The sequence below is a fragment of the Rhipicephalus sanguineus genome, chromosome 4 (assembly GCF_013339695.2).
Source record: "Rhipicephalus sanguineus isolate Rsan-2018 chromosome 4, BIME_Rsan_1.4, whole genome shotgun sequence".
NCBI classification, from domain to species: Eukaryota; Metazoa; Arthropoda; class Arachnida; order Ixodida; family Ixodidae; genus Rhipicephalus; species Rhipicephalus sanguineus.
In genome coordinates, this window is record NC_051179.1 from 111,375,562 (window position 1) to 111,403,328 (window position 27,767).

Here is a 27,767-nt window from a genome sequence, read left to right on the forward strand (position 1 = left end):
AGAACCAATCGCGAGTGAAAGGGAACATGTCAAATGAGCATGACGTCTTTCCAGCTGGTTGACGGCGGGATTACCCTTTCCTTACATAATACGATTTATGCATGACTGGAACCCATTTTGTTAAGCAAAATATCCGGCAGCACAATAAACGTTTTTTGTGGCGTTTGACACACAAATCGCCCGCATGCTTCATATTCACAGCACACCGGTACTTTCGATCATAACTGCGCACAATCCGTATCTCGATAGAGACGGTAACACGTGGACTGCACGCTGAAGCTCAGCGATTTCAAACAGCTCTACTGGAACGTGCACCAGCGGTAATTTCCGATGTGAATCAAAAGTGTCCGTACGAAAGTGTTCATAGTGTCGCCATCACAACTGAAGGTCTGCTGGCGAATAAAGTGACCGTCATGACTTAGAGAGGCAAACATACCTAGCAACGCAGTGACAGTATGCTTGGTCAAGAGCTGTGGTGCAATCGAAGCGTTGTAACTTGCTTGTAGTGGCAAGGTTTCATGGAACATGTGCTACGCCGAGCAACGAGGTCAGAACCGGTAGGTGGGCGCTGTGTCGTACACTCTGTGAGGCGAACATTTCGTTCCTCTTCCCAGATCCAGTATTTTAGTAGCTGGAGGTGTGTATCGCCAAAATGACTATCACGTCGCTCCTCAGCGCAACCCGGACGATAAATTGCTGCTCCATTGACCCCGGGAGTCACGGGGCCGGGAGTGTTCCGCAGAAAACATGATGCAATGTACCACATGATGCACTGTTCATTGTAACAGCAGAAATAACAGGTGAAACAATGTTAACTATAAAAAGGTCGCTTACACTAAAGAAGTTTGGTGTTATGCCCGCGAACGCTGTGATAACATCTGTGAAACCATCGGAAATAAGAGTGCAATTGACACTTTTTTATCTGTTTTGATTCGTTCCTGAGAACGACGAATCAAGAATCCTTTTTATTATTTACTCTATTCAGCGTTATGTCAAAGCAGGCTGTCAGGCGCAATAGCCTACTCTTACACCATTCCCGTCGCGATTACGGCCTGGCATGCAGCTGCATTCTACAGGGCAAGGCGGATAACCATTGCTTCCATCAGAAGAACACTGTAACAAAGAAATAAAAGTAAAGGTTATTGTAGGAATGGTAATGACACATCAGTGTAAGTAGGACAGCGCAAGCACACACACACACACACACACATATATATATATATATATATATATATATATATATATATATATATATATATATATATATATATACGAACGCGATTCAATAATTGCGGGCCATTTCCTCATATTGAAGTACTTACCCCTCAGAACAAATATATATTTGTGCAGCGCCATCTGGTAATTCTTCACGAAGGTACTGAAGTTATTGTTCTTGTTCAGGAGTCGCTGTTTGACAGGCAATGGGGACGACAATGTGCGCGAGAACCGTTGCTCCCTCCTGTGGTGAAGTGTGAGCTGTAACTCGATTTTTGAGTGCAGAAGGATCATCAGCTTCTCAAATGGACGCGAAGTTCTGCTTAGTTGATGGATGTACAGTGATGAGTGAAGGAAAGGACAGAAAATGATGTCGAGACTTCCCAAATGACCGCACCATGTGCACGACGAAGAGCGGCGTTCCATGCCCACCGTCAAGACCGATGAAACTGTTCGACAAGGGGCCCCCGAATTGCGATTAGATCGACGACTGAGCGTTAGTGGTCTGTCGGATCAATTTCCTTTTTTTGGCCACGCTACAATATACACTATTGCAACTGAAAAGCTTGGATTTCACAAAGTGTGTAAAAGATGGCTACCAAAAATGATTACTGAACAACTCAAACCGCAAAGAATTTCCAGGCGGCGAATTCTGTAGCGAAAGACTAAAGAAACTGGTGCAGCGGTACGGAAAGTGCATAGAAGTTAACGGCGTCTGTGTAGAAAGTGAAGTATAATTTACTGAATTAACCCGCCAATGAAAACGTTTTGAAATGAAGATTTATTTGTTTTCGGACAAAAGGGCCCTTTCTGAACAACCCTTGTAAATATACGTATATATATATATATATATATATATATATATGCGCTGAATCCAGAAGTAACAGAAAAAACAAGGCGTGTCACACACACTCGAAGTAAGCTTCTTTTGACTTGTGCGCGAAAGACCTTATATATCTATATATATATATATATATATATATATATATATATATATATATATATATATATATATATATATATATATATATAACTATCTCCAATGTCTCAAGACGTCACCCAGCAAACACCTACTCTTGCAGCGATGGCATGTCCCGGTGTCCCCAGCATCAGCGACCCTCCTGCCTTCACCAGCGCGGATGGCACCGACGTGGTGGTGGCACCAATAAAAGATTACCCAGAGGTGATTGGGTTGGGGTTGCAGCGATGGCGTAGTGGTAGAGCATGAGCTTCGCATGCAAGAGGTCCATGGTTCGAATCCCGGTGCCGGACAATTCCCAACCGGATTAAAAAAAAATCCGCGTGATGATGGAATTGTGTAAAAAGGCCTGGGGTGCAGCCTCACTGGCGACCACAGCCAGCAATGCACTCCCTCACGAGAGCAGGATTCGCCACCCTGGTGTAGCACTTGGCCACTACCTCCCATATGAATACACCAATTAACCCTCGGCCCTCAGTCCCCAGCGGCTGCGAAGCAACTGACCAAGGCGGCAGTCAGACCTGCAACGCAGCAGAGGGTGCTAAGAATCTCTGGGTCCGGACAGGCCGCCATTGGAATCTGAATTTGGCTACGTAAAACGCTAGAACTTTATCTCGTGAGGCGAGTTTAGCTGTACTATTCGAGGAATTAGAGAGTGTTAAATGGAATGTAATAGGGCTCAGTGAGGTTAGGAGGCCACAGGAGGCTTATGCAGTGCAGAAGAACGGACACGTCCTATGCTATCGTGGCTTAGCTGACAGAAGAGAACTAGCGGTGGGGTTCCTTATTCATAAAAATATAGCTGGTAATATAGAGGAATACTATAGCATTAATGAGAGGGTGACATGTATCGTAATTAAGTTTTATAAAAGGTACAAGATGAAGGTGGTACAGGCCTACGCGCCTACATCCAGCCATGATGATCAACTGGTTGAACGCTTCTACGAAGACGTAGAATCAGCAAAGAGTCAGGTAAAGACACAGTGTACTGTACTGATGGGCGACTTTAATGCAAAGGTAGGCAAGAAGCAGGCTGGAGATCATGCAGTTGGGGAATATGGCATCGGCTCTAGAAACGCCAGAGGGAAGTTACTAGTAGACTTTGCAGAACGCAATAGTTTACGGATCTTGAATACCTTCTACAGAAAACGGGCTATCCGTAAGTGGACGTGAAGGAGTCCTAATGGCGAAACGAAAAATGAAATGTGCGGCCACCTGGACATTGTACAGGATGTGGAAGTAGTTAACAAGATCCGATGCAGTGACCATAGAATGGTAAGATCTAGAGTTCAACTAGACGTGAGGAAGGAACGGCAGAAACTGATACGTAAGAAGCCGATTAATGAACTAGCTCTCAGAGGGAAAGTACAGGAATTCAGAGTTTCACTTCAGAATAGGTATGCGGCTTTAATTGAGGAAGCTGACCCTAGCGTTGACGCAATAAATGATAATTTGACTAGTATCATTAAGGAGTGTGCAGTGGAATTCGGGGGTACAGTCGTTAGACAGGACACTGGTAAGCTATCCCAAGAGACGAAAAACCTCATTAGGAAACATCAAGCTATGAAAGCCTCAAATGCAACAGACAAAATAGAGCTGGCGGAGCTTTCGAAGTTAATCAATAGGCGTAAAGTAGCCGATATAATAAAGCATAATATGGAGAGAATTGAGCATGCTCTAAAGAACGGAAGAAGCCCCAAAGCTATAAAGAGAAAACTGTGCATAGGCAAAAATCGGATGTATGCATTAAGGGACAAGGAAGGCAAGGTGACAACCAATATGGATAGAATAGCTGAGGTAGCGGAAGAGTTCTACAGAGAACTGTACAGCAGCCGAGACAGTCAGGATGATAACGTAAGAAGCAGTAATAGCCCAGAGGAATCTGACATCCCACCAGTATTGACAGGAGAAGTAAAGAAAGCCCTAAAGGGAATGCAAAGAGGCAAAGCGCCTGGTGACGATCAGGTAACATCAGACCTGTTGAAGGACGGTGGAGAGATTATGTCTGAAAAACTGGCCACCCTGTATACGAAGTGTCTCTCGACGGGGAGGATACCAGAATCTTGGAAGAATGCCAACATCATCTTGATCCATAAGAAAGGGGACGTCAAGGACCTGAAAAATTACAGGCCCATCAGCTTACTGTCCGTTGTCTACACGCTATTTACAAAAGTAATTGCTAACAGAATTAATACGAGATTAGAGTTCAATCAACCAAGGGACCAGGCAGGATTTTGTACAGGCTTCCAAACAAGAGACCATATTCATACTACCAATCAGGTGATAGAGAAATGCGCGGACTACAACCAACCCCTATACATAGCCTTCATAGATTACGAGAAGGCATTTGATTCGGTGGAGACATCAGCAGTCATGCAGGCACAGCGGAATCAGGGCATCGACGAAGCCTATATAAACATAATGGAAGAAATCTACGGCAGATCCACAGCCACTATAGTCCTCCATAAAGAAAGCGACAGAATCCCAATAAGGAAGGGCTTATGGCAGGGAGACACGATCTCTCCAATGCTATTCATCGCGTGTTTACAGGAGGTTTTCAGGGCCCTAGATTGCGAAGAATTAGGGATAAGAGTTAATGGAGAGCATCTCAGTAACCTGCGATTCGCTGATGACATTGCATTGATGAGTAACGAGGGAGGCGAATTACAGCTCATGATTACTGAGATGGATACGGAAAGTAGAAGAGTAGGTCTGAAAATTAATATGCATAAAACTAAAGTAATGTGGAGCAATCTTGGCAGAGAACAGCGCTTTGCGATAGGTGGCGAGACACTGGAAGTTGTAAAGGAGTACGTCTACTTAGGACAGCTAGTAACCGCGGAGCCGAACCATGAGAGTGAAATAACTGGAAGAATAAGGATGGGATGGAGCTCATTCGGCAAGCATTATCAAATCATGAATGGTAATCTACCACTATCCCTCAAGAGGAAGGTATATAACAGCTGCATCTTACCGGTACTTACTTACGGATCAGAAACTTGGAGACTTACAACGAGGGTTCAACTTAAATTGAGGACGACGTAGCGAGCGATGGAAAGGAAAATGATAGGTGTAACCTTAAGAGACAGGAAGAGAGCAGAGCGGGTCAGGGAACAAACGAGGGTTAAGGACATCATAGTTGAAATCAAGAAGAAGAAATGGGTATGGGCCGGGTACGTAGCGCGTCGGCAGGATAACCGGTGGTCATTAAGGGTAAGTGACTGGATTCCAAGAGATGGCAAACGCGTGAGGGGGAAACAGAAAATTAGGTGGGTAGATGAGATTAAGAAGTTTGTAGGTATAACGTGGCAGCAGAGAGCACAGGACCGGGTTGATTGGTGGAACATGGGAGAGGCCATTGCCCTGCAGTGGGCGTAGACAGGCTGATGATGATGATTGGGTTGGGGCCGTATTGGACGCCTCCCCTCAAAGTACTAGGTGGAGCCCCTATTCCAGGGCTCCATTAGCAAGGAACGCCGCCCGCGTCCGTTGAACCAGCGCCTTTTGAGCCTTCAGATCCTGACAGCCGAGCAGGGCCGCCTCCTGGTTCTCTCTAGTGGATTTGAGATTGGAGGGATCGATGGGTTTGACTGGCACGCCCACACTATGGAGAGCCACAGAACTGGCATGCGCCATCAAAGGATGAATTGAAATGTTATAGCACCGCCGCGCACAGTACAGTGTTGGTGAAAACATTTAAAAGGAGGCGCTCGTGAGTGCGATCCAGTCCCTTACAAGGGTCTGGATAGCGCCGGTGCTCGTTTTTGTGGTAACCGGTGATCTCTTTGAATGAAAGGGCCAAACTGTCTGATTGGGATTAGGCTTCCAAAGACAGGGAGTTAATCCGGGAAGGAATGCGCTGGCGGGCCTCATCGGCCTGTTTGTTTCCCTGGAGTCCTTAGTGACCAGGCACCCAAACCAGATTACGCGGAGTTGGATCGAGGTATCGGCAGCTAGGTTGCAGTATGCGATGAGCAAGCGGGGGAGCCAATCCTGGCTCATAGTTCCGACAGGCCCCTCGCGAGTCGGTGATGATGTGTTTCGACGAGGGATAGGCGAGAGCCAGAGCGATAGCAATCTCTTCCGCGTGTGTTGCACTGTAGGCTTTGAAAGTGAGCCCATTTACTGTTCTTGTCTTGTGTACGACTGCGGCCGTATACCACCCCCCGTGGTGTGGGCCTGCAACGTCCACGTAACACACGTGTTGTTGGCGCCTGGTGACGACCGCTGTGGTCTTCTCTGGACATGTTGTAGGGAAGGGGTCGGACCCGGAGGGCGCGTCTCCAGGGCTGTGGCACTCTCGCCCTTTCCTCAGTGTGGTAGTCGTGTTTGAGGTGCAGCCAGTCCAAGAGGCGGCGACCGGAATGGGTCACTGCAAGACGCGTGTACTGGTTGACGAGGTGGGCTTACCCAAGCTCCTGGAAGGTGTTCACTACGCCCAGGGCCAGAAGTCTCTGGTTGGGCCTGGTGATCGGGAGGTTGAGAGCCCGCTTCATGACTTCTCGGCGGATGACCTCCGGTTGGTCATCCTCGTGTTTGCGCAGGTGCAAGTAGGGGGTGGAGTAGAGAATTTTACTCGTTACGAACGCATGGGCAAGCGACAGTGCATCCTTGCTTCGTAATCCGCCCCGCTTGTTCGAGACTCGGCGGACCGTACGGCCCACCTGGTCGCCCACCGTACGAAGTTTGGCCAGAGGGGTGTCGGCCCTCTTTTGGTGGTGTATGAAGAGGCCAAGGACGAGGAACTCCTTAGACTCATGGATCGGTCCCGAGGGGAGACTGATGCGTAGCTGTGTCCTGAGGGAAATGGCGTACGTGCACAAATTTTGATTTAGCTGTGGGGCACAGGAGTCCATAGTAGGTCGCGTAGTCGTCGCCTACGGTCGCCGCTGCTTGCAGGCAAGACTCCATGTGGGCCAGGTTGCCTTCTGTGGCCCAGATTGTGATATTGTGACGTAGTCCAGGACCACTAGCCAAGGAACAATCGAGGCACGAGTGCACACACACACACAAATATATTTACAGGTAAAAAGCAACTATTAATGAAGGATCTCTGAAAATAGCCTGTCACATGCAATCCTGTACTAAATCTGTCTCTAAATTAGAAGTCTCTCGCCATGTTTAGCTTGGGCTTGTTGGACGGCGATCACTCGGGGCAACGCGCGCTGGCTCGTTGACGTCCTCAACGTGAGTTGGCCCACGGCATGTCACGGCCTTCGGCCGCAGCAGCAGCAGGAGGGTAGCGGTCACTTGGAAGCTCCGCAGCAGAGGAGCAGCTCTCAGCCACCGCGTTCGTCCCAGCAGCACACCGGGGTCGTGCCAGTCACCCGGAACGACAGCAGGACCAGCAGTCTACAGCAAACCGGAACTCAAAGCCACTCGGGCCGGCAGCCGAAACAGCAAAACCTCGCCTGCTCCCTGGGCCAGTCACCCAGCCGGAATACAGACCTCGTTCGCCGATTGTCCAGCTGTCAGGAACGGCAGCCGGAACAGCAGCGGATCGCCTGGTCCCTGGGCCAGTCACCCAGCAGGAGTCCAGGACAGCACAGCGCCTAGAAGACGTTACCTAGTTCCCCGGACCGGGCGTCCAGCCGAGAGCCCTCTGTCCTTGCACGCTGGGCTGCCTCGAACGCTGTCACGCGCTTTCCGATCCCATGCGCTCTTCTTTGTCGTCTGCACCGGTGTCACTGTTCTGCCCATATTATCACACATATCATCCGCATAAAGAGCGTGATGTATCCCGGGCAGAGAAGCCAATTTGGAGGAAAGATGAAGCATGGCGAAATAAAGAGGAGGGGAGACAGGACCACGCCTTGAGGTGTTCCCCTCGAGCCGATGGTGTATGGCCCGTGTTCCGCATCTTGTATGCGTATGTAAGCTTGATGGTCTGTGTGAAACTCTCTAATGTAATTGAATGTTTTGTAACCACAGTTGGTGTGGCTGAGGTGGTCAAGGATTTCTTCATGCTTGACATTATCGAATGCGCCTTCAGATCCATGGCCAGAACTACCATGTCGTTGTGGGGACATTTGACAGGATCTAATATGTCATGGTGGAGCTGCAGAAGTATATCCTGTGCCTTCTGAGGGCGGAAACCGAACATGGTATCCGAGAAAATGTGATGTGTTTCCAGAACGTCGGAGAGTCTGTCGCGCGCCATCGTCTGCATCAGCACGCCGACACAAGACGCGAGGGAGATGGGGCGAAGGTTCTCTACGTCAATGTGTTTGCAAGCCTTCGAGATGAAGGTCACGTGAGCCGCCTTCCAATCAAAACAGAGAGGAGTCTCTTCATCCCAAATTCTATTGATGTACTTCAGCAGCGCGGCGTAAGCTGCGTCGGGAAGTTGGCCAAGGGCTTGACAGTAACGTGGTCACGCCCGAGTGCAGTGCCAGCTTCATCTTGCGTAAAGCCGCCCGGAGGTTGTGGAGCTGGAACAGAGTGTCCAGCTGCGTGTTCTCTTTGCCTGCATAAGAGTACGCGGCCGTCCGGGGGTCCTTGGTGGTGCACAGGTATCGCTCCCTGAGCGTGTGCGCTAGCTGTGTTGTCGTTCCTGTAAAGTTGTGCATGGTCTTATGTAAGTGGCGTTGGGTTTCCGCGCGTGTTTGTGTTGGACCGATGAGAGCGCGGAACAGGCGCCACGTGCTGCGGCCAGGCATCAGGCGCGCAGCCATGTTGCACCGGTCCACCCAGTGAGTGTCGGCTGGCAGAGCCGCATATTCCGCAGCTTGTTGCGTGAGCTCCGGGATGCGCTTCCTGAGACGTTTGGTGTGCTTCTGTTTTTTCCATCGTTTGGTGATGCTGCGGCGGGCCTCTCAAAGATGGAGAAGGTGGTTGTCCACGTTCGTTTGTGTTTCCGTGAGCTGTATCTGGCGTTCGTGTTGCTTGAGTGTAGACGTGAGCGATTTCGAGCAGGTGTTGTATCTGGACTTAAGGGGGTCTACTATAGGTAGAGAGGTGCGGAAAGTCGTGCAGTCTGGAACACGGGCTTGTGTTAGTGGGCATTTCAAGCGACGCATGTAGATGGTGGTGTTTACTAGACAATGATCACTACCGAGAGTGTCCTGTGTATTCAGCCAGTCGGCATGGCGTATGTTTCTCGTAAATGTGAGGTCCGGGCAAGTGTCTCGTTGAACAGAATTGCCTACACGTGTTGGGTTGGCGGGATCAGTGTGGTGGGTGAGCGCAAGTGTGGACAGAAGTTGCGCAAGCTTCCTCCCATGCGTGTCCTCTCGGGGGTACGCCCACAGCCTGCTCGGGGCATTGATGTCGCCGACGATCAGGAGGGGTCCCTTCCCGCCACCTGCATAGCTTGAGCAAACGTTTCGCTGAACGTCACGTTCTTAAGTTTTAGGGGGCAGTAAATGGTTAGAATATGTACAGGTAGCTCAGATCGCTTTATTGGCAGCACCGAAACCATCTTGTATGGAAAAAGCGGTGTTGTGGGGAGTGTGACCTCCGCAGTATACTGCTTGTGAACAAGTATGCATGTCTGCGGGTTATGCTGAAACGTAGTGTAGTTTGTGTTTGACGCCGGTGCCGGGTTCCTGAAAGGCAACCATAGCAGCGAGGAACTCAAGGTCTCAAGGTAGAGGCAGAGATCTCTGCAGTTCCACTGTGTTAGTAAAAGCGGCTGAGTTGCTCTGGCTTGCCGGTTATGGTTGCGGGCCATGGTCGGAGACGGAGGGTGGGGTGCGTTGTTAAGAACGCCCAGTCCGCTAGCGCCCGGTGCAGGCGTGCCGGAGTCTTCAGAGAAGTCAGACTCATCGGGAGTGACTCTGTTAAATTTTGAGGGGCGGTTAACGTTCCTAATGGGCTCTACGCGCTTAAGGACGCGCGGGCTGTCTTGTATTCATTTTTGGATAATGTGAGTTACGGCTTATGTCAACTGTGCGATGACACTCTCCACCTGACGCGTGATGGTGTCGTGGATAACTTGGGGAAGGTCAGCCAATTGTGTTTCTATTTCGGTCACTTGGGTCTTTCCTACGAAATCTCTTGCCCACTAATGGCGGTCGAGTTCTTTCTGCAAGGAGGTTGCACAAGCGCAATATGAATGCTCGTTACACCTTAATGTGCACTCGTCTCTCGGGACGCAGAGAAACATAAGAGGCAAGTCCCAGAACGTGCAGATAAAATTACTGGATCATTCTAACTGCGAAAAGCTCCGCCACTTGTTGGGAAAATGTTTAGCGGCAAGAAGCGCACCTGGTGATGTCTGAAAGGTTATATTGGCGAAGGTATATTCCCGTATTTGCACACTCTTGTGCAGGTTTCTGACACGAGCAAAACAATTCTCTGACACTTCAGAAGAGTTACAATTTTAAATGTGAAGCATTTCTTAGTTGAGTTGAATAAACTTTATTTGCCCAACGGTTGATATTGTGCCCAGGGCTAGGCTGCCAGGGATCCACCATTCGAGGAACATCTTTCGAGGTCCTCGGCGACGGCCCTGGCCCGCTGGACGGCCCACTCCTGGTCTTCGGGGGCCTCGCTGAGAAGGGCGGTTCGCCATCGCTCAGCAAGGCGCCCCGCTTCAGAGGGCTTTTCAGGTGTCCTCATTCTTCCTCGTAGTGTATCTACATTTCTGTCGAATTCCCAAAGTACATGGGCCATACGGCCCGTCCGTGCTCGCACCACGAGCGACCCGCAGGCACTTTGGCCGGTACTATCTACGTATCTATCTATCTATCTATCTATCTATCTATCTATCTATCTATCTTTCTATCTAGCCGCCTACGTCTGGACGCTCTCCTGGTCGTCTCCATTACTTGTAACATACCGAAATTGGCATAGCAGGTGATCGGTGTATGACGAACACGATTCACTGGTCATAACATGAATAACGCAAAATACCTGTCGCGTAGGTCATGAAACCCTTTCTCTCAGTCACGTGTGGCACATACCCGTAAACCAGACCTAATGTTATGCGGGTATGCGCCACAGGTGATACAGAGTCTCAACCAACACAGTAACCACGTACACACACATTGACACGCAAGGAAAGTGATAATAATATTAATCGTTGGAGTTTTATGTCCGAAAACCACGATATCATATAAGAGACGCCGTAGCGAAGGGCTCCAGAAATTCTGACTATCAAGTAATGCTTAACGTGTACCGAGATCGCACAGAACACGGACATCCAGCATTTTGCCTCCATCGAAATGCGACCGCCGTTGCCGGGATCGAACCCGCGACCTTCACGTCTGCAGCCGAGCACCTTAACCGCTACACCACCGCGGTGGACACAAGGAAAGTAAGGAAACTGAAGCAAGAACACCCCTGGAAGACGCTCACTTACCATCCACACCACGTGGTCCGCAACCTGGACCACGTGGATTACGCAAAAACCGGCGTCAATGCTTCCTACAATAAATCTGCTGAGAGAACCAGGCCCCTAATGATTACCGGTGACTTCAACATTGATTTATCAAGACTCAGCAACACTTGGTCCTTATACTGCGTGAAAGACGGATTCGATGTGGAGAGGGCATCAAAAGACCTCTCTACCACGTCCACGACTGGAGGCATCATAGATCATTTCATCGTTGGAGGCATCCAGGATTTCCACCAGCTGCACTACACCTCGCACTTCACTACACTTAGACTCCTGATAGCCGCGATCAGGAACGGATCCGATTAAAGCAAGTCCGGTCCAGCTGCTGGTGCTCACTAATCACGGTGATGATGACCTAGTTCAAGAACTGTCAAGAACCCCTCCTACACGTACACACGGGTTCGTGAAACGTGCGTGTGTTCTCCTTCATAACGTACAAGTATAAGCATAACAACTGTAACCGTCACAGTACGTGTATCTGTCACGTGCAGTGCGCCTGCGCGTGCCACTCGGCTGTCTATATATCTAGGGAAACTTTGCTGAATGAAGCTTAGTTACGAGTAACGCCTGTCCTGTGCATCTGTTTACCTTCTTTGTCCTGTTAGGATTCGTGCTATCCAGTTTTGAAGAATATAAGCACTACAAATCAGCTTACCGCGTCTGGTGTACGTAACACCCGTGTTACTGTTGCTATCGTTACGCAACAGTAAACAACTGGTTATATAATAGATATGCGACTCTCCAACATATGAGTGTGCGTATACCACTTCCATATTTCTCTAGCGTCATTCCGTAACGTTTCCCGCGATGTGAAAAATTACGCCAGTCACCATCCCGCGCATGCTTCGCATAACATCGATTCCCACGGCACGTGAGATCTGTCAAATATTTTTATGGAGTTTCTGTGACTTTGATGCCTGCGTTTGTCAGGTTGAAATAATATACCTGTGAACACTATTTTTTCTAATGATTGTTTAAACACAGCGACTACATCACCAGGACACTGCAATCATCACGGGCAGAACAAGACTTGTAAAAGTGCAGTCAAGTGCAGTCAACACATTAGAGTTATGATGTAATGTATACTTATATATATATATATATATATAGAACGTAAAGAACTCAGTTATATCGTCCTATACCAGGCAATAACCCGAGCTTTAGTTATATAAGAGAAAGATTGTGTTTCTCTCGTCCCCCCATAATTGTAGAAATGAAAGCGAAATTAGAAGTAGGAGACAAGCAGTAACAACACAGAGGGAGCCAGCCAGAGAGACACATAACGTGTGGTTTAGAGAAAACAGGGCTTGTTGCTTTTTAAAGGTTCCCTTCTGGCTTAGAATACTCCCGACAACTGTAACGACCGCGTATACACCTATAGATACAAATTATGTTTCTTTGTTATCGAAACAGTTGCTCGCGTTTTCCCGGCCGCCTTCCAGGAATATAAGTAGTTGAGAAATGCCTTTAGAGTGCTGATGAAACGCGTCTGTTGTGAAACATATTGGTAAGTACAGAGACTTCCTAGATGAAACACATAAAGATCTGAAGTTCCGGCTCAAGGACTTACGCTTTGACCCACGCAAACGTCGTCTGTATCATAATATGGCCATTCGGCGGAAGCCTCGGTCCTGGAAAATAAATATGGGATTGTTTTACACTCCCAGCTACAGCGTCATGTTAGACAATTTTAATTTAGCGTTAGCGTGATAGCGGGAGTTAAGGGAGTAGCGTTACTGTGCCGAAAACGTTCGTTGCGCACAGCGCGTTTTAGAATCCGCGATGCGCAGCGCCTATAGGGGCGCCACTGAAAGCCACGTAGCGGCGGCCGTTGGAACCGCTCGCGGGTCGCGTAACAGACGCCTCATTTGCGCGCGTGCGATTCGCCGGTTGTGCGCGTCCCAGATAATTACTTTTGCGGCAACAGTGTGCGCAAAGGAGCCGCACTTTATAATAGTGACATGTGTCCGATGTCACAGCTGTGTGGGACGACAATGTCCCCATACGCGACAAGTGTTTGTCACAGACAATCGACAACAAGCCTCTCCTACGAAGTGGAGCTCATCGTAAGTACACCGCTTTCTTTATAACGTCCCGATCACTAACGCCTGCATGCGTTGACGCGTGAACCAATGTTTTTTCTCGACACAGTAGCTTCGTTTACGTGCCATGTGCTGATATAGTAGATTTTGTGGGAGCGCTGTCGCACCGGCGTATAGATTTCACAGGGTCGGCCACGTGAAGGGTCAGCGTTGGTAAAACTTTGAAACCAGCACGATAAACTTGTGAAAAAATAAACGATAAGCTTGTCATCATCGGTGCAGAAGTGCACAGCGAACATTCTGCACCGATGATCGCATTCCAGTGCCATCAATAGGTAGAATGCAGCCGATTTCATACAGCACACGTGTGATTCCACGGCGCTTTTTTAAAGGAGCCGTCACCTGCCCTACATTCTCTCGCATTGCGCTTCGCGCCATTCGTTTTTCAAGTGAGCCAAGGTATCGCGTCTTATCAGTAATAACAACCTCATGTGAATTGTAGTGTCTACAATGCAGGCGAGGCGACCAAGTGTAAACGTAGTAGCGTTCGCTGAAAACGTAGCGACAAAAAAGAAGAAATAAAAACACGGTAATCGTTCTAACACTGCCGTAAACAAAGCGCGATTGCTTACAGGAGGATCGAAAGGTGGGCCAGTTGGTAATTCATTTTCTTCGTTCAGCGAACTGGGAGCGCGGAAAATACACAAAGGACGAAGCGAGGAACCACATAAGACGAGTGCTCACTAACAACTCACGACATCGGGCACGACATCGCACCAGACAAGATGCCTTCATGCTGCTTGATGTTTCAGGCCGCTATCACCTGGACTATCTGGTCATGGCTCATTGATCCAGACCACCTTCCGTCGACGTGCTTGCCGCTGACTGCGCCGAATTCGACACATCATGCGCCAGTTCTGGACGGAGCCTGCCCGTTCGTCTGGCAACCCGGATCAACGACAGCTGCGTTCGAGGCGGCCGGCGCGCAGTATAAAAAGCACCCAAGGAGCCTACACTTCGGGCACGACATCGCACCAGACAAGATGCCTTCATGCTGCTTGATGTTTCAGGCCGCTATCACCTGGACTATCTGGTCATGGCTCATTGATCCAGACCACCTTCCGTCGACGTGCTTGCCGCTGACTGCGCCGAATTCGACACATCATGCGCCAGTTCTGGACGGAGCCTGCCCGTTCGTCTGGCAACCCGGATCAACGACAGCTGCGTTCGAGGCGGCCGGCGCGCAGTATAAAAAGCACCCAAGGAGCCTACACTTCGGGCACGACATCGCACCAGACAAGATGCCTTCATGCTGCTTGATGTTTCAGGTTAGTTACCTAAACAACGCGGCTTGTGTTAAGAGTAGCAACTGCTGTCTTCTCGCGGTGTCGTGCCCACGTGCTCTTGAAGACATATTGAAGCGAACGCATGTTTTTTCAGCTGGCTTTTGTTCTTGCTTGTGTAACCTTTTGCTCTTGCTTGCTGGCGATGTCGAGTCAAACCCAGGTCCCATGTCAAAAAGCGAGGCTGACGTTTTTGCCGCGGCGCTAGAAACTATCCGAAAGCTTGAGGAAGCACAAGGGTCTTTACTAGAAGAGCTAAAAAGCATCAAAGAAAAGCAGGAAACCTATGAAAACACTGTTCGAATACTTAATGCTAAAGTGGCGACCTTGGAAGCAGCTGTTAATTCGCGTAGCACAGCAGAGGAAGACAAAAATGAAGAAACTATGTGCGTCTCGGATCAACTGACGGCTATTGCGTCAAGATGTGAGGATGTTGAAAATAGAATGCGACGCTCGAATCTTCTATTTTTTGGCATAGAAGATGAGTCAGGTGAAGACTGGGCAATGTCCGAACAAAAAATAGGTAAATTCTGCTCAGAAGAATTGCAGATGACCGCTAATAGCGTTCAATTTGAGCGCGTTCACCGTTTAGGAAAATATAGCCCAGAAAAGCGAAGGCCAATAATTGCGAAGCTGACCTATTTCAAGGACAAAGCACTCATACTGTCATCGGGGCCTAAACTTAAGGGAACAAATTTTGCGATACGCGAAGATTTCTCGCCTGCAACTCGCAAAGCCAGGGCAAAACTGATAAATTTCGCAAAATCGCAGAAGAAGAAGTACAAGTTGTCCGTTGACAAACTGCGCATGGACTCAAAAACCTATATTTACAATGCAACGGCTGACACTGTCATGCAGTTTAATCCATAGCTCATGCGCAGTGAACGTGCGCACATCTTGAAACAGCCGAAACCAGTCATCATGTCTTCCCCCTTGTCAATATCATTCACTAATATTCGAAGTATATTATCGAAGTGTGCTGAAGTCTCATCTTTCCTCGAAGACAGTGATTCCGATATCATCGCTTTCACTGAAACGTGGCTACACCCAGACATTCGTGATTGCGAAGTTCTTTCAGGCTCCAGCTCATTTAACATATACAGGCGCGATCGCACTCATAAGCGAGGGGGAGGCGTTCTGCTTGGCATTAAGAAATCGCTAACACCATTTGCTATTAATACAGATTATGATCTGGAAATCATATGGACGGCCTGCATTACATCTTCCACCAAACTATTGATAGGCAACTGTTACCGAGCACCAAACTTCGATCATTCCTTCTCAGACAAGCTGCGTGAAAGCATTGCGAGAGCACTTGAGCTCTTCCACGCAGACGTCACTTATCTGTTCGGTGACTTCAATTTTCCACAGATTCATCCCCATGTACTGTTTCATCAGGCCTCATTGATCTGACTTTAGATTTTAACCTATTTCAAGTAGTTACCCAACCTACCCGCGGTCCCAATATACTAGACCTCATCTTTACAACAGCCCCTGATACAGTCAGTAGCATAACTTACTTAGATGGACTGAGCGACCATAAATTACTTCAAATCACCATTAACATTCCGCTTCCTTTCACTGGTGTAACGAAAAAACAGATTCGCGACTATAACAGAGCTAATTACGATTGCATTAATGCCGATCTGCAAGTCTTTTATGATAACATCATGATGCCCCATTTTCATAAAAGGTCTGTTGAAAGAAACTGGGTCCTTTTTAGAGACAAGCTCACAGAATTAGTATCCAAGCACGTTCCACTTATCACAATATCTAACGATAAAACTAACCCTTGGTTTACGAGAAAACATCAGCATATGAGAAAAAAGAAAAGGAGACTGTACGATGCCGCGAAGCGTGAGTGTACGCCAGATGCATGGGTTAATTATAAAAACTACCTGAAATCATACTGTTCTGCCCTTTGCGAAGCCAAAAATAAGTATTTCTCAGAAGACCTTCCCGCACTACTAAAAAATAATCCCAGTAAATTCTGGAAAACGATCGGTCAACGCAGCATGATTAACGATATTTCGATACATAATGCTTCTAACACCCCATATTCGGATGCTGACATTCCCATTGCATTAAACACGTTTTTTACATCTGTCTTTACCAAAGAAGATCATTCTAGCATCCCTTACGTTCATGATTTTGATTACCACTACATGGCAGCTGTTGACATTACACTTAATGGCATTGTACATCTGATCAATAACCTTAGAGTGTCCTCGTCCTCCGGTGTCGACGAAATCAATTCAAAAATACTAAAAAATACCATTTCAGTTTCCAGCGTCATCTTACTTCACATTTACAAACAGTCATTATCAACAAGCGAACTGCCCTCTGATTGGAAAATAGGAAAGGTAGTACCCGTTTTCAAAAGTGGTAATAAACATTCGCACGAAAATTATCGCCCCATCTCACTAACATGCATTTGCTGCAAGATGCTCGAACACATTATCGCATCGCATATCTACGATCACCTAGAATCAAATCATTTCTTCTTCCCAAATCAGCATGGATTTCGAAAAGGCTTCTCCTGTGAGTCACAGTTATTTGAATTCACTACTGACCTTCATTACAGCATGAACGATAACTTACAAATAGATTGCATCTTCCTAGACTTTTCTAAGGCATTCGATCGCGTAGCACATTGCCGACTAATATCAAAACTTTCTGCGCTTAAATTAGATTCGCTAGTCTTGTCATGGGTCCGTAATTTTCTTTCTAACCGCCAACAGTTCACCGTTGTCAATAATTACTTCTCTCCTCCTTCTGATGTCACATCCGGGGTGCCGCAAGGTAGCGTCCTTGGTCCTCTACTATTCTTAATCTTCATTAATGACCTGCCAAATAACATATCATCTTCTATACGTATATTTGCTGACGACTGCATTGTTTATCGTTCCATAAAAAGTGCTGATGATCATCAATCCCTCCAGAGTGACCTAGATCGCATTAACAACTGGTGTAAATCATGGCTAATGACTCTTAACATTTCAAAATGCAAAATTATGTCATTTACCCGTAAATCAGTTCGTTCGCTCTTTCCTTACAACATCAATAACAACACATTGGCTAGAACCACATGGTATAAATATCTAGGCGTTCACCTCACACAAAATCTTTCATGGGTCGACCATATAACTACCATTTCTGCGAATGCTTCTAGATCATTGGGGTATCTTCGTCGCAACCTACATTCCACTACTCCTCACGTACGTAAACAGGCCCACCAAACATTTGTCCGACCCCAGTTAGAGTACGCATCATCCATTTGGTCACCTCATCAAAAATATTTAATACAGAAGTTAGAAGCTATTCAGAACAGGGCTTGTCGCTTTATCACGCGGAACTATAACTACTTGTCCAGTGTAACCCAGCTAAAGCTCGAACTTTCACTCCATCCGTTAACAACACGTCGTGACATTGCGCTTTTGTCTCTCTTTCATAAATATGTCACTGCCACTCGATCACCGCTAGCACAATTACAACGTTCCTCTCACTTATCACACAGATTACACAATGACTTCAGCTACACCCGTGTCTACGGCACCACTAATGCTTTTAACTACTCGTCACTCCCGCGTGCCATACGACTGTGGAATGATCTTCCAAACAGCATCGCCCTTCAGCGTAATCACGATAAATTTCGCGAGCATCTCATCAACCATTTCACTGATAATGCTTAGCTGGTTCATTTGCTCCGATGATTCATGCATCCCCCGTTTTTTTTTTTTTTTTTTTCATCATCAAAGTTATGCTATTGCGTTAAGTCTTGTTTGTTATCACAACTAGTACCGGTAAACTGCGTAGTCTGTTTCACTACGCATTATTCGATCTGTCCAACACGCTGTTGAATTTCTTGTATGTGTTTCAAACTTTCCTACTCATGTGACATACATATGACTAGTTTTTGTACTTGGACATTTTTTTTTTTGCTGTTGTTGTTGATGTTGCTCTGCATTGTTCCTACTGACTCGATGTTAACCCAATTTGTTCTTACTTTGTTCTTACTTTGTATCGCCCCCCTTACACAATGCCTCGGCGAGGCCTGTAAGGTACTTGTAAATAAAATAAATAAAATAAATAACTGATTTATTTTCCACATCGGAAGGACACATGTACACACAAATTGCGCATGTCAAGAAAGATTATGACGACGGCATGAATAGCATGCGAAGCGTATAATTATTAGCTTCTATGTCGTACAGCCGCAATCCACCGCCGCCGTCGCTTTCGCTCATGAAATAGCACCGGAAACCTGTAGATGTGCGTTCCTGGCGATTTTTTGTGTGTGTTTGAGCAGCCGACAACGCAGCAGGTATTTTTGGACATTGCTGAGGCCCGCCAGAATCTTTAAATCACAATGGAAAAACACATCCATCCGTGCACTCGCGTATAGACGCTCGGGGGAACACTGCTCGCCGGGCCCCGCGAGCGCTTCCGAGCCATGGCGGCAGATGGCGTCGTCGGCGCTTTGCGCATCGCCTATAGCGGGATAGCGTTTACTTGTTCAAGCTGTGACTGCGGTGGATGGCTGTGTTAAAGAAGATGAACAGCAAAAAAAGAAAAAAAACAACTGAAAATGATCGTCCGTGTCCCGGCATGCAGCAATATTACAACTTTGTTTAGTAATAATAAAAGTAAATAAATATGAACGACGCACCGAAAGCGAAAGTTTATGTTGCAGATATGTTTACACCGATCTTCCTGTTAGGCCTAGGAACGGTGAAAATGGGAAGCGATCTCAAAATATTCACCGGCGGTTACGATACTGCATAATGCGAATTCTGAGCGCAACTTTGTGCTGGGGCAAGGACAAATTTGTTGGAAGTTTTGACGTTCTGCAAGATATCAACTACGCCATAAATCATAATTCTTGTGAAGTAGGACAGCACCCACTACGCCATTATTCGTCTTTCTGCTGATAAGCGAGGTACGCGCTACACATCTGTTAGATATTATGCGCACTTTGTTGATGCTGCATGTGGCTGATGACGATGAAGAATTATGGCTGAGTACTTTGCAGTGGGGGGGGGGGGGAAGCATGAAACCACACTCGTAGCGCACTTAGCACTGCGTGATGACTGCTTGTTATTTTACTCTTGTGCCACGCTATATTACATAGGTTAACGCAATGCCTTGCAAGGCATAACGCCTGTATAGAGTCTTTTTTGCAAATGGGGTTCAGCACGTACCAGCGTGACTCTGTGGTAGAACACTGAACTACCACACAGAGTGCCCGGGTTCAAATCCCACTCGATTCAGGGTATTTTTTTTTCTCATTTTATTTTTTTATGTCGATCGGCTACGCCACCGATGGCGACGGCAGCGGCGGCGGCGACGCCGCTCAACACAGAAACGGGCGCCTAAGAGCTGCGCTCTAAAGCTCTGCTTAGTTATCCGTGATACTCGGGTCGTCGAAGCTGTCTGAAGGTAAGCGAAGCCATTTAACACAGTGACTTGCTGCGAACGAAGTGAATCCTTCAACAGCAACACCAACTTTACTTCGTAGCCGGTCTCCGAAACCGCCGCCATGGTTTACGTGCACTACGTAATGCTAAATCTGAAAACAGCGTGCGTGCGGTAAGCGCTACGAGTTCTTTAGCGTACTGCGCATGCGCATTTCAATCCCGCTATTACGTTAAGCATGCTATTCCGCTAAGCCCGTTTAATTATAACTGCCTATTATGTGGCAATTCAAGAAAACAATACCTAACTCCCCGGCATTCGCATGAGTAAACTGCAGTGTATTCCTCCTGTGATGTTATTCTCAAGATGTATAGTAAATAGTGAATTTTAAAACCAGCAAAGAATGTGTGAGCCGAAATTGACTGGTAATATGTAACTGTACTTATGGAATCAAAGAGATGACATCAGCATAACGTTAAGTGTGTTCACCGCCTGTTCGTCCGGTGCTCCTCGCGAATATCCAGCATGCGATTTAAGGAAGCGCTAAGCAAACGAAGCTTTGCGGCAACGTTAAAATTCCACAGAAGCATTCAACTTTTGTTCAGTGCGTTGAATGCGAAAGCAGCGCGAAGAACCGAACGAGGCGAATCAGTCTAGAGCTGTCCGTAAAACCATAGAATGCCTGAGCATGACGTGTGGGGCTGTGGTGATGAAATCCAAGTCCATTTCATATGAAATCGTCAAATGACGTCATTGCTTCGTCACGTGACCTTGTAACAAAAAAGCGCGCTTAGCGGCCCAGTAGCTGCATGACCGTCCACTCCTTCTCAGTATCCTTGTAATAGTTTCAGCGCTGACTGTGTCGTATCATCTCTCTATCCGATGGAATTCTTTCATCGTCATCAACCTAATGTGATGTCCATTGCAGGGCGAAAACTTCTTGGTGGGCCGCAACAGCAGCAGTGGCACCGATCATCGCTAAACGCGCCCTGTACTCATTGGTGTGGAGACGTGATGAAATAACCAAGGAAGATATCACTCATTCAGCGCTAACAGCCGTCAGTGCGGCCAAGGCTGGAAGGGCAGACGCGTGTACAGGTTGACATCGTTGCCGTCCCTAAAAGCATGGACTTTGCACCAGCTGTATTTGCTTTGTGGGTGGCAACATCAGAAGTGGCATGGACCATGGCATCGTAGTCTACACTCATCCTGTACTCATCGGAGATTCCAGTGGTAAGGATACAACCATGCAAGATGTAGTTTAAACCATCGCTAAAGGCACCACTTTGTTCACGGCTGGAAGGACAGGCACTTGTACAGATATTTATATCATAAATCGTGCCTTCCCTCAATGACGTCAGCCAGGGAGGAGCTATGTGAATTGAAATTAAACCGAGCAGGTGGTCTTGCTGATACTTTTCGACTTTACAATTGAAGAAAGCAAACTTTTACAACAGCACTAAAGTTTGGTCTGTGAAAGCAACATTTGCTTACCCATTAAAATATATAACTTTCAGCTGCGAAAAACTCTTTTCCGAGGTGTTCACAATTCTCTAAAATTGATCACACTTGCAAAAAAATTAGTGCACTTCATCGCAATATTTTTTCACAAGAAACAAGTGAAATTTGACCCTAGAAATTTCGCTACACTATGCGACTGAAAGATACATACTGGGCAGTCACATATGAGAGACAACATGCGCAGACACAGAAAAGATGCATACAATCAGCGGCCTAATTTCAATATTTCGGACATATAGAGGATGTGTCCTCATAATGCCTCGAGGATACATACAGTACACTTGTAATGCAAAATCATTTCTATAAAGCTTTTTCTATTACCACAAGCTCTCTAAACCCGCCACTGTCTTTCTCTAATATGTCCGACTCAAATCTGCGCGCTTTATCAATGGTGGTGAGGTGATCATTAAGCTGCATAAAGTTCGTGCCCATTGTTATAATATTTTTGGAAAAGAATTGGAGTTAATAGAGCAGGGTGCGTTCGTCATACTTCGCTTCATTAACATTTAATATTTCATTACCCTGTTACAAAGTACTGTTTGTGTTGATACTTCACTTTATGTGGTCCAACTTTAAGGACTACAAGGCCATATATGAGGGCGTTTCTCAAAGACGTAGAGAATCATTAAGGATGTTTTGTTCCCTAATCAACTACGTCCCATTTTCTCTATTTTCGCCTACAGTATGCGAGCTCTAGCTATCCTTCGTGCTGTCCTTGGCTGTGTCGAGTAGCCCTCCACACATTCTGACACCATGACTATAATGACTACAGTGGTACGTTTTTATTACAAGTCATGAAGGCTTATCTACACGTTTTCAAATAGCTCAAAGAATACCGACAGTTCACCATGTGAACGGATGACCTCATTTTTAAAGACGATAGTCTTTCTTGGGGAACTTAAACGCAGAAATTTTGGTCTGTCTTTCTGTTTGTCGGCACGTCACTCGGTTCAGCCACTCGGCCAAAGTTGAACCACTTGCCCAAGGGCCAGCCATCTTGAACGGCTGACTAGGTTCATACTTGTGTACATTGTTGATCAAAAAGCAAACAGTCCGCATATCTGAGGCGCAACATCACTAGGTAAGTATTAGGTGGGGTGTTCCTTTAATAGAAAATACATAGATACGTAAGTCTAGAGACCGTAGTTTCTTAAGCTGCGCTGAAAATGCGACTGCGCTGAAACTTGCCTTCCTCCGTGCCCTCTGCACGAACTCATTGTTGTTTTGGTTTCGGTTCAGTATTGCACTGTACGAATGCCATGGAGCGCCGCTCTGGCATTCCTGTTTTACCTAGGCGATGTGTAAATAAAAGAGTGTGTGGAGAGTACTCGTTGAGTGCGGACGTTTCTTCTGCTTCGGCGCTTCGCGCCAAACCGTGTGTTCGGGCTGGCTGGCGTCCCCGCCGGTCGCGTTGGTCACCGCCGGTCTTCGCCTGCTGCTGCGCCGGGACTACCAGCCCGCAACACAGCACTCATGTTTCCCGACGTATTGCCAGATGGCGTCCATACCTCACGCAGCGCCTCTTCTATCGTCTTTAGACGACATTTGCAGCGAAGCACGCAGATACGCGGCCAATTTTTTAGCTTGCCTTCTTCTGTGGCAGCAATTATGTACTTTAATCGAAGCTGAAGCCACATGACACGATTTGAATAAAGCTTCAAAATTTTCGATTCCGAAAAGAAAAGACGTTTTAAAATGTTGCTGCGAATGACTGAGACATTGGTTCATTAGTTGCTACCGTTTGGTTCTACAGGATTGTAAGACCGAGTTCTTCGGTTGGATGGCTCCCCAGCGCAACCCATCCCGAAGGATTCGCGTCGAAATCATGGCACGAACAAAATAACGGAAAAGTATCGACTTTTCAAATTTCACGTTAAAGCACAAATTAGAGGCATGTTCTGTCTGAAATTTTATTATCAATTTGGGTCAATTGTTTCACTTATTTCTGCATTACATTCTATTTCATTTGTGTACTTCTCGCTTAGTAGAGCTTATTGTATGTATGGCCTCTCACTGCGGGAACGCTGAAGTGTGAACCATGGCGGTAGAATAAATAATCACGTATATAAATAAATAGTAACCTGTCAAAATTAGGAAAAGTCTTTTAGTGCATGGTAAATGCATTACAATTTTTCTAAACTGCATCATGATGTCGAGAAGTTCCGTGAAAATAAAAATCGGGGGACAGGTTTACGAATTATTCAGGCATATATTGTAATTACGGGTGTGCGAGTACTCGAAACTTTCGAATAAACAATCGAACAGCGTTGTATTCGATTCGGCATTCCAATTGAATTGCGCATATTCGAATTACCGAATATCTTTTTAACACTTTTCGAGTAGTCAGTACTGACGGGAAAACCCAAAGGAAGAGCATGTCGGAAGAGCGAATAAGGGTACTTGCTTGGGCTTGCTGGTATCTATTCATTGTTACGTTACTACGCCCCACTTTGAGGACGAAGACTGTGTGCATTGGCTCCTGCATTGCGCCCGTGCTGAGCGACCTCTTGTTGGCACAGTATGACAGAGCGCTCTCTAACTCTTTGGATATAACGCGGGTGAAGAAAGCGTTTCGCTTCGTTGATGATTTCTTATTGATGACGTCAGGAACAGGTCCGAACGAGGCTGCTTATGTACTGGAAACCTTCAAGGCAGGCCGCAGTCCCTTGACGCTGACTCACAAGTTGGCAGAAAATGGAACCATCAGGTTTCTCCACTTGCGGCTAAGCTTTTTAAGTTCTCATGTGTGCTGGAAATACGAGTCACGCGCCAGTAAGCCCTTGCATCCATTCTCTTTCAGTCACTCAAAACTTGTCAAAAGAGGGGTTGCAAGCACGTGCCTAAAGAATGCTTTGCAGAAGTCTTGTCATGATTTAGTACAACAAAGCTTTCAAGCCCAACTTGGCCGACTTCAACAGGTGGGGTATGCGGGTTATGTCACTATGTCAGTGGCTAACTCTCTATAGAAGGCAGTGAAGAAGTCCCAGAAGGAGCGAGTGCACAATAAACCCCAGAGCGAGAATCGGAATTTACGTAGGACCGCGGCGATACCGTACTTACACGACGTCTCCCATCGCCTGGAAAGATTGGGGGCCGTGTCGGAGTACAAGTAGCTTTTACAGCGCCCCGTAAGTTGTCACTTTGCAACGTAAGAAAGAAAAAACGCCAGGCCTGCGCTGAAACCGCAGCACAGTCACAGCGAAAGCTGGAAGAGCAGCGTTTCTAGAGCCCGTTAAGCTCTCTTGGGGCTACAAAACAAGTACACTAGAAAGGTACCCACTACGCCATAAACCAGCATTTTTGTGAAGTTGGGAAGCACCTACTAAGCCATTATTCGTCATTCTGCGGAGAAGCGAGGCACCAGCTACGCGTCAGTAAGGCATCATGTGCACTTTGTTGACGCGACGACTGATGACGATGAAGAATTATGGCTCAGCCCTTTGTAATGGGTTGGAATCTTTAAACGGCTCACCAGTTATGTAATTTGCATTGGGTGACGCCCGGTCACTATTTCCCTCTCCCGTCATGCTGTATAACATACGTTGACGTGGGAGAGAGACAGGGGGGGGGGGCGAAGAACATTACTGAGACCCCGAGGTTATGGATCATGCGCTTATGGGCTTCCTTGGCAACCAATACAAGTGCACTTGCGAGGAACCCACTACGCTATAAATCAGTGTAATTTTACTGAGACCCCGAGGAAGTGGATCATGCGCTTATGGGCTTCCTTGGCAACCAATACAAGTGCACTTGTGAGGAACCCACTACGCTATAAATCATTGTAATTTTTGAGAAGTAGGGCAGCAGGCACTGTGCCATTTTTCATCGTTCAATAAAGTTGTTCACTCACTCACTCACTCGTCATTCTACGGAGAGCGTTGGTACCTGCTATACGCATGTAAGGCATTATGCGCACTTTGTTGATGCTGTGCCTGATGACGATGAAGAATTATGGCAGAGTCCTTTGTAATGGGTTGGAAGCATTCAACAACCTACTCGTTGCGCAATTCGCATTGTGTGACGCCTGGTTACAGAATTCGCGTTGTGGGACGCTTGGTGCTTATTTTACTCTTCTACCACGCTATATTGCATATGCTAATGTGGTTCCTTTCCGACATGAAGCCTGTATAGGACCTTTTTGCAACGCAGTTTCAGGCACCGGCATGGCTCAGAGGTTGAACACTGGGCTCCCACGCAGAGGGCCCAGGTTCGAACCTCGTTCCATCCTGGAGTTTTTTTCTTATTTCGTTTTTTTTTTCTTATTTCGATCGATACTGGTTACGGACACCGGCGGCGGCGGCGGCGGCGGACAACTACGGCGCCAAAAACGGCCAGTGAAATGATCTCATAACAGCTTTCGCTGTAAAAGGTGACGGGAATAAGTGCTTGCACAACTAACAACGGAAACAAGTTTGTGAATTGTGTCGAAAAAGTGGCGTACGAAAAAGTGGCGTATTTCCTTCCGCTCACATGCGGAAGGAAATACGTAGGCCAGGCGGGAAGGTGCCTGAATGAAAGACTCCAGGAGCACAATAACAATGTGCATAAATCGGTGCAAGGACACCTAGGCTTGCATTGTCGAGATTGCGGATGCCAGCCGAAGTTCAGTGAAACCAAGGTTGTCGCTAGGCATAATAATCAAATGTCTCGAGAAATCATTGAGGCGTCCGAGATAGTTCATACAGACGGCGTCAGTATGGCATCTTTGGGACTAACGCAGAAGGAAATAACGCATCTGAATTTGTAATGCAGGGATATGCGATAGGTGCGTGATTCATCGACATGAGTGTTTATTGGTACTGTAATATTATTTATATCTTTTTCAAAAATCATTTTTTGTAAATGTTTTGGGTTTGGTTGTTTGTAGCTATGATACGCGATTGTATAAAAGCTTCATGCGTCCGTCCAATAAATTCAGTTGTAAGTTTGCGCTTGTGTTCGTGTGGTTCAGTCTACGTCCTCAAAGTGGTGCGCAGTAACGTAACAAGGAAGAGCGAAGGATCAATTTTCTTGTTTTTTTATTTAGTCAATTGCAAGATGCTTGCAGTTCATGCTTTTACGGGACTATCGAAGCTTTACTCATCGCCGGTTCAATGAATTTTTCCTTTAAACGCCAGTGTCACTGAAGCGAATTTTTCTTCAGTTCGCTCTCGTTAAATGAGATTCATGATGTTAATCCATAAACATGATTTAATTTTCAGCCCTAAGTATTATTTAAAGCTGGTGACAAAGTACCACCTTGAATACTGAAGTAACTGCTGTATGCATCCCATAGTTCAAAATACCTCGAAGTATTTAGTCGCAACTGTATACGAGCTTACCTAGGTTTACAGAAGTGTGGTATCTTTCATTCGTTAAACGTGACGGTAATATTACTTTGTTAAACTCTGTGAAAATTAGTTTGATATAAAAAAGTTGCAGAATTCTAGGCCTGTCTTGAATATGGTTGCCTTCCTATTCGAAAGCTATTCTAATAGTATTCGATTCAGTATGACAACTATTCGATTCGTATTCAATTCGGTTCTAAATTATACAGTTCGCACACCGGTAATTGTAATGAAACAATGATAACAATTTTATATGTGCCTTAATTGGACTATAGATATATTAGCTGACACCAAGTATTCAGGATTAGCATGACTGTGACAAATGTTCGCAAAACATAAATTACAACGCATTCAAGGTTTGTGTAATTCAACGTGCTATTTTTGTATAAAGGGAACAAGGTGTTTACAATGCACTTAGTTTGGGTTTCTTGTATTTGCTAATAAACTTGTATAAATAGTCATACAGAAAGTACGGTAAAAATTTGTTGATAGGCGTCTGGCGCCGCACTTACATTGCCATAATAATAACTACGAAGAAGAAAAACGCTGGGACCTTTGAAGGAAGCATCGAAAACGGCGTCTAGA

General features: G+C 46.5%; 1 long non-coding RNA gene across 1 annotated transcript; it reads right to left on the reverse strand.

Moving 5' to 3' along the window:
• Positions 1-928: 928 nt before the first annotated feature.
• On the reverse strand, positions 929-27,767 carry LOC125758098 (uncharacterized). The gene is made up of 3 exons (XR_007415838.1): positions 27,695-27,767; positions 13,105-13,165; positions 929-1,113 (listed from the first exon to the last, which is right to left on the reverse strand). It is a non-coding gene; the product is annotated as an uncharacterized LOC125758098 (long non-coding RNA).